We start from the raw sequence: 12,244 nt of genomic DNA on the forward strand, positions 1-12,244 counted from the left end.
TATTTACGGTACTCGGCTCTCCCTTCGCGCATTACTTTTTCCTCATTACAATCCAGCCATCGACTTTTACTCTTTCATCATCGCATTTTTGATGATGAAAAGAGGTTCCTTTACTCCCGAGGGAAATAATCCCAACCTGAGAGATTCTCAACTGAGAAAAATAAAGGCAAGGATCTCTGGAAGTAAAGAATAAAATGTGTCGGTTCTCATTCGCTTTCCACTCTTTAATTGGTCCGCCATTTTCTTTTCCCGCGACTAGACTCGCGATTTTTCTCCTATTTGAAAGAAGGAAAAATGAATTTGGAGAGCAATTTATTAATTGGGGAAGGATGGATTGATCGTTTGGCGGGTTTGAGATGATTTTCCCGCTTCTTGGAAAGCGGCGTATTGGCGAGTTTTCGAAATTTGAATCTGAAATTCAAAGGATTGGCGCGCTTTATAGAGGCTGATGGCCAATGTTACTGCGCGAGAGACTGTGTTTTATAAACGAGGTAAAAAGTAGTTCCGGATACTTACGACTCGCTGAACAGCCTCCCCCGCCTTTCTCCGTGATGCTACGTCCCCATTTAAAAAAATCAATACCTAATAATTAGCAATTAATGCAGATCGACGAATCCGGGCGTGATTATCTTGTATCCAGATTTCGAGTGTGGATTATACTCGTCATTTTCAACGAATTCAGGGGATGGTTTATGGGAAGGGTTATTTTTCTCGCGCGGGAATCGCGGAATTCAAGCGTGAAGGGAATTTCACTGCTTCGAGGGTTGAAGAAGGACTGACTGAGAAATGGGAATTCGAACGGGAACGCCATGTTTTTTTCACGATTAACGAGTTAGTATTGGGGAAAAAATATTTAATTGTAAAGAACATTTTTTTATTGGTATTAGGGTCAATAATATTTATTTTTGTTCTGCAATTAATTTTTAAGAATATATCAAATTAATAATAATTTCTTATCAACTTAATAATCTTTGATCTTTTAGTTTTTGACTTTTGACGCCCGTACGTTACCGGAACATCATTTAAAAAATTCTGTCGTGTTTCTCAAAATAAAAGTAATATTTATATCAATTATATTTATATGTTTCTTTTATTACATCAATTATGTTTCAATCTCTATCCACGGTTGAAATAAATTATATTACTAACTGCAAAACTTACAAAACTTAAAAACATAACTTTTTGGGGAAAATATATACATTATAATGGAATTTAGGTCAGTTAAGTCGTAATTGTATAAGGCAGGACTGATTCGCATTGCTTTACTGACTGATTAATTGCAGAACAAAAATAAATATTATCGATTCTAACACGATTCAAAATGTTCTTTAGAATTATGATAGTTAAGTCAATTAAAAATAATATCTCTTTTGAAAAACGGCAGAAATCTCATCTGACCATAAAATACTTAATTATATAAAAATTGAAACAAATTCTTTATTCTTGAAGGGTTTCAGTACGGAAATAGATAACTATATTTTTAACAATCAAATTTTTCGTTAGCTAGAACATTGTCTTTAATTACCCTATCTTTAGATTTGGGAAAGTGGCATATTTAACAATTAGTTTTTTAACCAATTAACAAATTATTTTTCTCGTTAATCGTCCTTTTATTTTTTTTAACATTTAAAACGCGTTAAAAATACATTTTCAAGGTATTTCCGGATGAACTGTTCAACAAAGTAAAAGCAAAATTCGAGTAATTGAATTGGATTCGAAATTTCTATAAGATTCCATTTACTACGTTTTCTGAAACTGAGAAAAATTCAAGATCTACAATGCAACATTGTATTTGAACAAGACGGATGCATACAATATCATTGATTATTTATATTTCAATAAAAATTTTGAAAACCAAATCTTTCCACAATCGATTAATTTTTGCTACTTTTAGTAAAAATGTGAGCTTTACTTTACATCTAGATCATGTGATATAACAAATTATTTTTTTTTAAAGTTTTTTTTCCGGATGAATATTTCTTAGAAAGAGAAGTCGAAATGTTTAGAATTTATAACGTAGTTAAATCAGTTCTTGCTTTAATCATTCTGTAAATTTTACGTAGGTCTCAATATTTTTCTCCTAATATATATAATTGATAATAATAATTTATCGTTCAAAGTTTAATTACTTAGTTTTAAGTCGAAAAATTGTACTTTAATGTGCAGAATTTCTGAAAATAAAACCAAGAAATAAAGACCAAATTTGGACAACCACTATAAAATTTTCCTATTTCAATAAAAAAAATATTTAAATTTTTCTAAAAAAGGAAAGAAAAAAATCTCATTTTTTGACGAAAATAAAAAGGAGGACAGAAAAATGAGAAGTCAACCAATCAAATCCCCTTCCTTCTCTTTTCAATTTTTTCACCTTTTTATTTTTGTTATTATCAAATCACAATAAAAAAACGTTTGTAAAAAATATTTACCAATATTTCGACACTCATACAGCATCCTTATAAAGGAAAAATAAAAATAAAAATTTGAGCAGGCAGGAACAGTAACGAAACCACATGAGGTTTATGTGATTCCGTGCTGTTCCTGCCTGCTCAGATTTTTATTTTTTTGTCTTGATAAGTTTGCTGTATAAGGGTCGAAAAGTTGACGATTCTTTTTAAAAAATGTTTTTTTTATTGTGATTTGATAATAATAAAATAAAAAAGACGAAAAGAATAAAAAGAGAAGGAAGAAAATTTGATTGGCTGCCTTCTCATTTTTTTCCCTCTTTTTTATTTTTATCCGAAAAATAAATTTTTTTCTTTTCTTTTTTAGAATTAAAAAAATTTTTCCAAATTGCAATAGGAAAATTTCATAGCAGTTATCCAAATTTTGTGTTAATTTCAATTAAATTTCTTTAATTACAATTTACTTTGTTAAAAATGAATTTTTTAGTTTACGATTTATCATATTATCATTATAGAAACATTTCTGAGTTGAAATGTTGTCACAGGCTTATACTGCCCAACATGTTGGAGGCATTTTTGGTTAGAGTTGGATTTTTTTTTATTTGATCAATTTGCACGGGACTGTCCCGGTATATATCATCAGTCACGGACGGAGTACATTGAAAAATTTCTAGAGGTACCGGCTCAGGGATCGAACCCTGGACCCTCTGAGGTGAAGTCCGAGTGTCTAACCAACTGAGCCACCGAAGCTCTTAAAAAAACATTTCTGTGGCGAAATGTTGTCACAGGCTTATACTGCCCAATATGTCGAAGGCATTTTTGGTTAGAGTTGGATTTTTATTTGATCATTTTGCACGGGACTCTCCCGGTATATATCATCAATCACGGACGCATTTTTATAATGCAATTAAGTGATCTGATGAGAGCAGTCTGCCCTAACATATTGGACAAAGCCTGGTTTTTACCCCATCATTGACGGACTGGGTTGTAGTCAAGTACACGATGGGGGACCTACAGCTTAAGGTGGGTTCCGAACCACCAGAACCTCGGTAAAGGTACATTGAAAAATTTCCAGAGGTACCTGCTCAGGGATCGAACCCCGGACCTCTGAGGTGAAGTCCAAGTGTCTAACCAACTGAGCCACCGAGGCTCTTATTATCATTATTATTGTTATTATTATTATTAGATCATTTTTGCACGGGGCTGTCCCGGTATATATCATCAGTCACGGACGCATTTTTATAATGCAATCAAGTGATCTGATGAGAGCAGTCTGCCCAGACATATTGGAACAAAGCCTGGTTTTACCCCATCATTGACGGACTGGATTGCAGTCAAGTACGCGATGGGGGGACCTACAACTTAAGGTGGGTTCCGAACCACCAGAACCTCGGTAAAGGTACATTGAAAAATTTCCAGAGGTACCGGCTCAGGGATCGAACCCCCGACCCCTGAGGTGAAGTCCGAGTGTCTAACCAACTGAGCCACCGAGGCTCTGGTTATTATTATTAGTATCATTAATATTTCATTATATTAGTTGAAAATTACATTTTTTTGTTCAAACTGTAGCTTTTTTTGTTGAATTTATTTTTGTGAATTAAATTTTTTTAAATTAATAATGAAACTTCAACTATTCCGTCTTCCGTTTAAAGCTTATCTTCTGCAGTTGAATGTTTAACTATTTGGTAGGATATTCCTTTAAAAATTCAAAATTTGGCCAAAAATTCATGTGTTTTATTCAAATTTTATCTCTTTTGATAAAAAATCAGTTTGTTTGGGTTGTAAATTCAAACTTTTTGTCAAAAATTCGTTACTTTTACTTGAAAAATGAACATTTTGGATGAGATTTTTTTACTTTATTGATAAAAAATCGTACTTTGTTGAAAACTACTTTTGTTGAAAATTCATCTTTTGGGTTTGAAAATTACTCAACTTTGGATAAGAATTCAAATAATTTGTTGAAAATTCGTATTTAAAAAAAATTGAATTCAACTGTTTTTGATTGAAAAATAAAATATTTTATGGTGAAAATATCAACTAGAGTAAATAGGGGTATTACCGACACCTTAGAAAATTTTTTTAGGAAAATGAGAATATTAATTTGCATGCTTATTTTTTGATAACGAAGATGAATTTATCTGAAAGGGCAAATTTTTTCCGTTTTCATACAGGACCCAGTGATATCATTATTCTTTGTAAAACTATTGCTATATTTATTTGAAAATAATGTATTTAAAGTCAGAGAACGACAGCATATTTCCAGTTAACGACACCGGTATTGATTTTGAATTTAAACGAATTTAGAAAGTTATTCGTAAGGAATATTATGTAATTTAGTTACTTTAGGCGATAAAGAACATTATTTTGTATAATTATGGGTGTTTAAAAAAAAAATACAAACTTTTTGTTGATAAGGAATACCTTCAATATCGTGTGGTTTTGTTCATTTGATCAGTTCACGAATTTGTCAAATTCATTATGGGGTGTCGGTGACTGATTTTTGGGGTTCGGAAATCCAAAATAAATTAAAAACATATTGAACATTAAAGATTCTTAGAAGTCGATGTCCTAAGAATGAAGAAAGCAAATAGCAATCATATCATCATAGATATCCATAAAAAATGCATATAATTCGCTAAAAAATTCGTTCTGTTGGGTGTCGTTCACTGAGATATACGTAGGTATGTCGGTCACTGGTTTTGAAGGTAGGATAAAAATATCAAAAATATATTACATCTTCTTAAATTTGAGACTAATATTTATTTAAGGCCATGTGACGAGTGGGTCACGTGGCCAGATTCCTACCTAACCCTCACTTTTTTTATTTCCCAACTTATTTTCACACGAAGCGCCACATCGAGTTAAAAATTTGGAATAATAAATAAGAAGCCCTAAGAAAAGTAGGCCTGGTCCTAAATTTTAATAATGATGAAAAACGCAAAAAAAATTATTTACAACAAAAAACTTTTTTCATAAGTATACAAATTTATGACCAGACCCACCATTCTTAGTGCTTCTTGTTTAGTATCTCAAATTTTCAAATCGATGTGGCGTTTCGTGTGATAATAAGTTGAGAAATAAAAAAAGTGGTGGTAACGTAGGAATCTGGTCACGTGACCCACTCATCACATGGCCTTAATTATAGTACAAAACATAATCATATAACCTCTGAAAGAAATCATCTAACTTCTACAAAATAAGAAATACTTTTTCTTCTAACTTCTCAATGACTTTTAAATTAACGACATGACTAATTTCTATAGTGTCAACATGTCCTTTTGTAGGTGGCAACAAAAATTTTATTTAATGAATACAAATTCAGTAATTTTTTGCTGAATCAATATTGAAATACAAATTAAATGGATAATAGAATATTTTTGTACGTAAAAAGTATCTTTTTTATGTCCCTGGAATTTTATTAAAAGCATTTTCATTGCAACAGTGTCAATCCTTATAAATTTCTTTATGACAGTAGTCACTAAAATTGTTTAAAATATATTTAGAAACGAAATTTTGTTATCATTAACGTTATTCATCTCCTAGGTATATGGCTGTTCTTATACTTGAAAGAAAAATTTACACCGTCGAAGGAAAATACAAAATTGGACGGCAAAGAGTCAGGGAATCTCGAAATTCTGATTTTGTAGCATTAATCATAAACTTTCTGATTAAATAGTAAATAAATTCTTTAAAAAGTTCAGAATCTTTAAGGCAATGTGAAGAGTGGGTCATGTGACCAGATTCCTACCTTACCGCCACTTCGAGTTGAAAATTTAGGATAATAAATCGGAAGCACTAAGAAAGGTGGTTCTGGTCTTCAATCTTAATAATTGTGAAAAAAGCAAAAGAAATTTATTTACAAAAAAAAAACTTTTCTGTAGTCATAAAAATTTAGGACCAGACCCAGTATCTTACCTAGTATCCCAAATTTTCAACACGATGTGATGCTTCGTGTGAAAATAAGTTCGGAAATAAAAAAAGTGGTGGTAAGGTAGGAATTTGGTTACGTGACCCACTCATTTAATGACCTTAAGCTCATGTATCGAGTGGATCACGTGACCAGATTTCTACCTTATCGCCACTTTTTTTATTTCCCAACTTATCGCACGAAGCGCCACATCGAGTTGAAAATTTGGGATAACAAATAAGCAGCACTAAGAAAGGTGGGCCTGGTCCTAAATTTTAATAATGATAAAAAAGGCAAAAAAAATATTTACAGCAAAAAACTTTTTTCATGATTATACAAATATAGGACCAGACCCTCCATTGTTAGTGCTTCTTGTTTTATTATCCCAAATTTTCAACTTGATGTGGTGCTTCGTGTGAAAATAAGTTAGGCAATGAAAAAAGTATTGGTTAGGTAGGAATCTGATCACGTGACCCACTCATTACATGGCCTTAAACTTCGAAAAATGTCAAGATATAGAGCACTTACACATTTTAGAACTCATTAATTAAATAGTTCAATCAGTAGGTTTGAAATTAATGAAATTTTTTGTAAAGAAGCTCAAAGTAATCAAGTACACGAACTGCAACTTAGTCGTAACCAAATTCCAAACTTCAAAATAGAGTTTTTAAGCAATTTTTATCTCTTCAAGAGACATTCATTTCCAAAAATATAGAAAACAACTAAGGGATCTAAAGTGTCGACTTTAATGTCGAATTTGTCATATAACAGGATCAAAAAGTAAAAAAGGAGGTTCAATTTTAAATTAAAGAAGCAAAAATTAACCTTAAGGTGTAATTTTTGGTCATATCAAACACAAATTTTAATTTTACCGAGTATGTTTTTCTTTAGTTAAATAATAAAATTTTACATGAATAGATCTTAAATTTTTTTCAGTTTTATTATATACACTGTAAAAAAAGATTTGTCTAAAATTACAAACTTTCGGAAAATTACATATTGTATCATTGTAAATATCACACACTTCACTGTGTGATTTTACGAAAGTGTGTGAAATGACATCCTCTAGCGATGTAAATAAAAGGACTCTCGAAAAGCAGTGTGATATGAAACACTCGTAAAAACAAAATTACACGTTCCCTCGTAGGAAATTTACATTCAGAAGGAAAAATTCAGTCGCAGCGTGTAAAAATACCATGCGTTGGTAAAATGACAGATCAGATGTTTTCAAATTTTTCCAACTTTTTTGTTGCAAATTCAAGTTGTTGCAATTCAAAAAGAACATTTTTACGATTTATACTCATAAGCTGATGCGATACAGTGAAAAAATAGCTTCAGAATGAACCCAAGAACATTGAAAAATGTTGATTATTTCGGAAGTTATTGGACATTTAAGAAAACATTGAAATGTATACTATTTTTGCAACACCTACTTAAAAACTAGACAAATTGGCTTCACCCTGGGCTCATTTTATACCGAATTTTGAGAAAATTCAACCCTTTGAAAAGAATTTTGTGAGCTCTGACATATTATTAAAATAAGGAAAACTTAATAAGTCACAAAAAAAGAGGTGGTCAAAAACTTTTGCACGACAGTGTACTTATAATAAGTTGATAACTCTGTAATTATTTCAGTTCCTCTTATCTGCCTTTCCTTTGTGAATTGGCACTCTAATCACTTTTTTTTCAGTTATTTGGAACTTCTCTCATCCGGTATTTAAGTTTGTCAAATCGCATAACCTTTGAGGTATGTAGTCGCCACCGTATTTAAGCATTTCAGCGTTAATACTATCTACCCCCGCAACCTTAACATCTTTTACGTTCTTAATTATATCCCTAAACTCAGAGGCACAGACTCTCTCTATTGGACTTTCTAACGAATTGCGTTCTATATCGCAGTTATGGTGCCCTACAGCTTCACATTTTAATAATTTCTTAAAATAGTCTCTCAAAGCGTCTAGTATCCCGTCTGTATCATGTGGCATTTCACTTTTTCTATTTTTCACGCTGCCTAACTCGGTAAATTTACCTCCCTTCATATTGATTTATATCATTTATATTACCCATTTATAGAACAGTTTCTTGCTTCCTTTAAAACGTTTTGCATTTTCTTCTCTTCTGTTTTGATTTTATCTTTATTTTTCTTGACTGCTAGTTTTACTTTTCTCTTTTTTGTCTGGAATAATTTCTTATTGCGGTTCTTTCTTTTCTTGGGCGGCTGCTTGGATCACATCATTCCACCACGCAACACCAGACATTCTTCCAACAACCGCAGTACCACAAATTTCAGTCACATTCCTAATAATTACATCCTGGATCATAGTTGATGCGCTCTCTATTTTGAAAATCTATTAGCACTCTCGGTTTCTGCAGATACTTTTTGGTTCTCTTTCTTCTCCATTCCTGACCTAAGTTTATTTTGAAGACTAGAAGTCATTGATCAGTATTTTATTCCGAACCCTCATGACCCTTGTATCTTTCACTAGCTCTTTCAGTCTTTCATTCGCAAAAACAAAAAAAATGATTTGGAATGAATAATACTTTTTCTAAACATAAGCTAACTGATCTTTTTCCGTTGTCATTTGTCCTTGGATCCCCAAAATTACCCAGCAAGCTTTTTTTACCCTGACGTTGAACGCCAACCCAATCACTCATATCTGCTAATCTCTAATTTTTTCATGTAGTCCGGTTACTTTGGGCGTGAACATCTCAGAGAAGAAAAATGGTTTAATGGTTTTTAAAAACATATGTTAATTTTGACACTGACAAGGCAGTTGATCGAAATATACGATCTTTCGAGAAGCTCGCTTATATTAGACGAGATGAGATTTCATAAAAAAAGACGAGAGATTTTCTCGTTGTTGTTCATTTCTCGTTTTTTTTCGCTCAAATGCAACACTATAGATAGGTCAACTTTAAGAACCTCCTGAATTGTCAAATTTGACTAGAAAATGTAGACGTATTTTTAAATTTATTCTTCAAAGTTTTAAGACCTTATATCTGTTTCAAAAAATTAATCATTTTCATAAACGTGACCAAAGTGGTTTTCGAGAAAAAAAAATATCTTCAGTACTACTGCACGTACGACAACTAACAAAATGTAAAAAAATATATTAATTTTCTGTTAATACAACCATATAAAAGAGTTCGATAAATAATGTCGCAGTAGAGATGTTTGCTTCATTGAAGTGTATAGCGGCACATTCAAAGAACCGGGAAGGCTTCTGGATACTTAGTTATCCTAAGTTCATTTTTTTGATACAATTTATTCATATATTGTTAATACTTTTCCTTTTCCAAACATTAACGGCCTTGGCTCGTTGTGTCAGGTGCAGCAGTATTGACGATATTTTTTTGTTGTAAACTACTTCATAGTCAGGTTTATAAAAATGTGACATTTTTGAAAAAGATATAAGTTTTTAAGGCTTTGAAGAATAAAAAAATCGAAATTTTCTAGGCAAATTTTACAATACAGGAGCTTCTCAAAGTTGACCTATCTACCCGAAGCGCATTATTTCGATGCTTTCAGGTAAATAAAGGTGGCCAGTTCCTCATCAGATTTTTGCACAATAACCGCGAAGCATCCAATCGATGCAAAAATAAAGACACATTGACATGCGCTGTACAGTTTTTTTTTTAACCATTTTTCGAATCTGAGGTATTTACGCCCAAACTGACCAGATTACTTGAAAAAATTAGAGAGTAGTAAAATGATTCTTTCAAAATGATCGAAAGTACTTATCGTATCATATAAAGTATCCCACAAGGCGTCTTTTACTTCGCTCAGATCACCTACTGATTAGTACTTTCATTCTAACCCACACAATCTAGAAGATACAAGTCTATTATCCTTGAGATGCTGACTTGCTCTCTTATTCATAATCAAACCTTGATTCAAGTCCGCCTTCCAACATCCCATTTTCTATGTTTCTAATGTCGCATCCCTTTTTCTTTGTTTCAGGTACACATAAAATATCTAGTCTTGTATAGTTTCTCGTAATCCTCTTACCTTAAGATCATTTACCCCTCCAGCAATTTCGCGGTTAAAACTTTTTATGAGAATGAATTAACTTGTATGTACACAAAAACATAATTTAAAAAATAATCGCAGCTGCGAATTTATATTTGTTCTCTGTCCCCCTGAGTAAAATATGATCGTGCTGTTCGATAGTATGCGACGAACTTATTTTAAGGGAAATCACGTAGTAAGTGTCAGATTACATTTGCGTCTGTTTTAAAAGTCGACCGTAAGAAATATCAAAATGTTAGTTTTAACAAAAATATACAGTAAAACTCTTCTATAGCGCCACTTTTGGGGCTGATGATGGGTGGGAACTAACTCATTATAGACGCGGCCTCCGTGTAGCTCCTGTTATACCTACCTGCGGCGCGGAGTCAATTCTCGGAAGGGCTATAGAAGGGAGAGCTATTGAAGGGTTTCACTGTATTTTAATTTTTATCAAAAGAATCAAATTGTTAGCCAAGCATAAAGTATTTGAACTCATTTGTACAATTTTAGTTTATGCTTGCATTCCGTACAGTTCAAGTTAGAGCGCATAACTTAATTTGCACTAAGAATAAAGCGCAGGAACGTGAACATCGTCCTTACGTGTCTGAATTTTTATTTTACAGTATTTTGAATTTCCAGAATTTTAGTATTACCGAATAATTTTTATAAAATGTCTAAAATAATAAAAACTGTTATTCGAATTAAAACTAAATAATCTTTAATGTAGACAGACAAGTCATCATACTTTATTATAGTTTGTTTATTATAATACATCATTCTGCAAGTTAAAAAAAAGTTATCACTACTCGCGGTAATATATTTTCTAGTTTTGAAAAGAATAATTTTGTAGATGTAAAACAAACAAATGTATTTTCAAATATAGTATATTTAAAAAAAAAGTGGACGTTTTTCTGATAATAGGGAAAGGGGTAATTCGAAAAAAGGGAAAATGCCGAAAATAGGGAAAATACTTTTAATCAATGAAAAAGATCCCTATAATTTCTCGAACTGTAAATTGATTAATAAATGCCACTAAAGTGCAAACTAATTTTTTTTCTAAATTAGAAAATTGACCGATTTGTGGTTAAAATTTTCTCGTTTTAAACTCAATAAAAGAATTCATACGAACATTTCTTCCCTTTCTTTTGAAATTAGAATTGGAAACTCCAAATGTTTTTTTATATATACAAAAACATAAATCCTTTTAATTTACGTTATTTTAATTTTAAGTCGTTTCACTTACAAATTAAAAATGTTAAAAATGGAGGAATTAAAATTGTAAAATACAAAATTTAAATTTAGCATTCTGAAATGTACACTATTCAAGGCTTTCTGTTTCAAAAAAATCATGTGTTAATTATTTAGTCAGGAATATTTAATTTACGACTCTTTTCAGATTAAAAAGGCCCCCGCATCAAATGTACAGTAAAATGGGCACCGGTGAAAAATTCTAAAAATTTTTTTTTTGTATTTTCGAACCTGCAAAGCAATAATTCGAAGGAAAAAAGTAAGAAAAATGGACAGTTTTTTTTTACAAACAATTGTGAAAGTTTCAATTTTTACATGTATTTTAATAGAAAAATGCTGATTTTCGAGAAAATTTTTTTTTCTCCTAAACTAATAGTTGGATTTGGTTCAAACTTGCACATTTTTACTATCATTCCTACCAAAACAAAAGCGTCATATCCAAGATCTAGAAAGATAAACGGTTTATGGGGTATACACCATGATATAAGGGTGTTTTCATACCTCAAACACCCAAGTATGGAAATTGTCATTTCTTAGTAACTAAAGTCACTAGGTATTTTTTATTCAATTACTAGGGTATGACATAACTTTCAGATAAGTGGAGGAAGTGTGCATGTCAAGGGGTTGTTTAATCATCCCTTATTTAGAGAAGCAGAGAAATTAACTTTTCGTAAGGAA

Source organism: Belonocnema kinseyi, chromosome 2 (assembly GCF_010883055.1).
Source record: "Belonocnema kinseyi isolate 2016_QV_RU_SX_M_011 chromosome 2, B_treatae_v1, whole genome shotgun sequence".
Classification (NCBI taxonomy): domain Eukaryota; kingdom Metazoa; phylum Arthropoda; class Insecta; order Hymenoptera; family Cynipidae; genus Belonocnema; species Belonocnema kinseyi.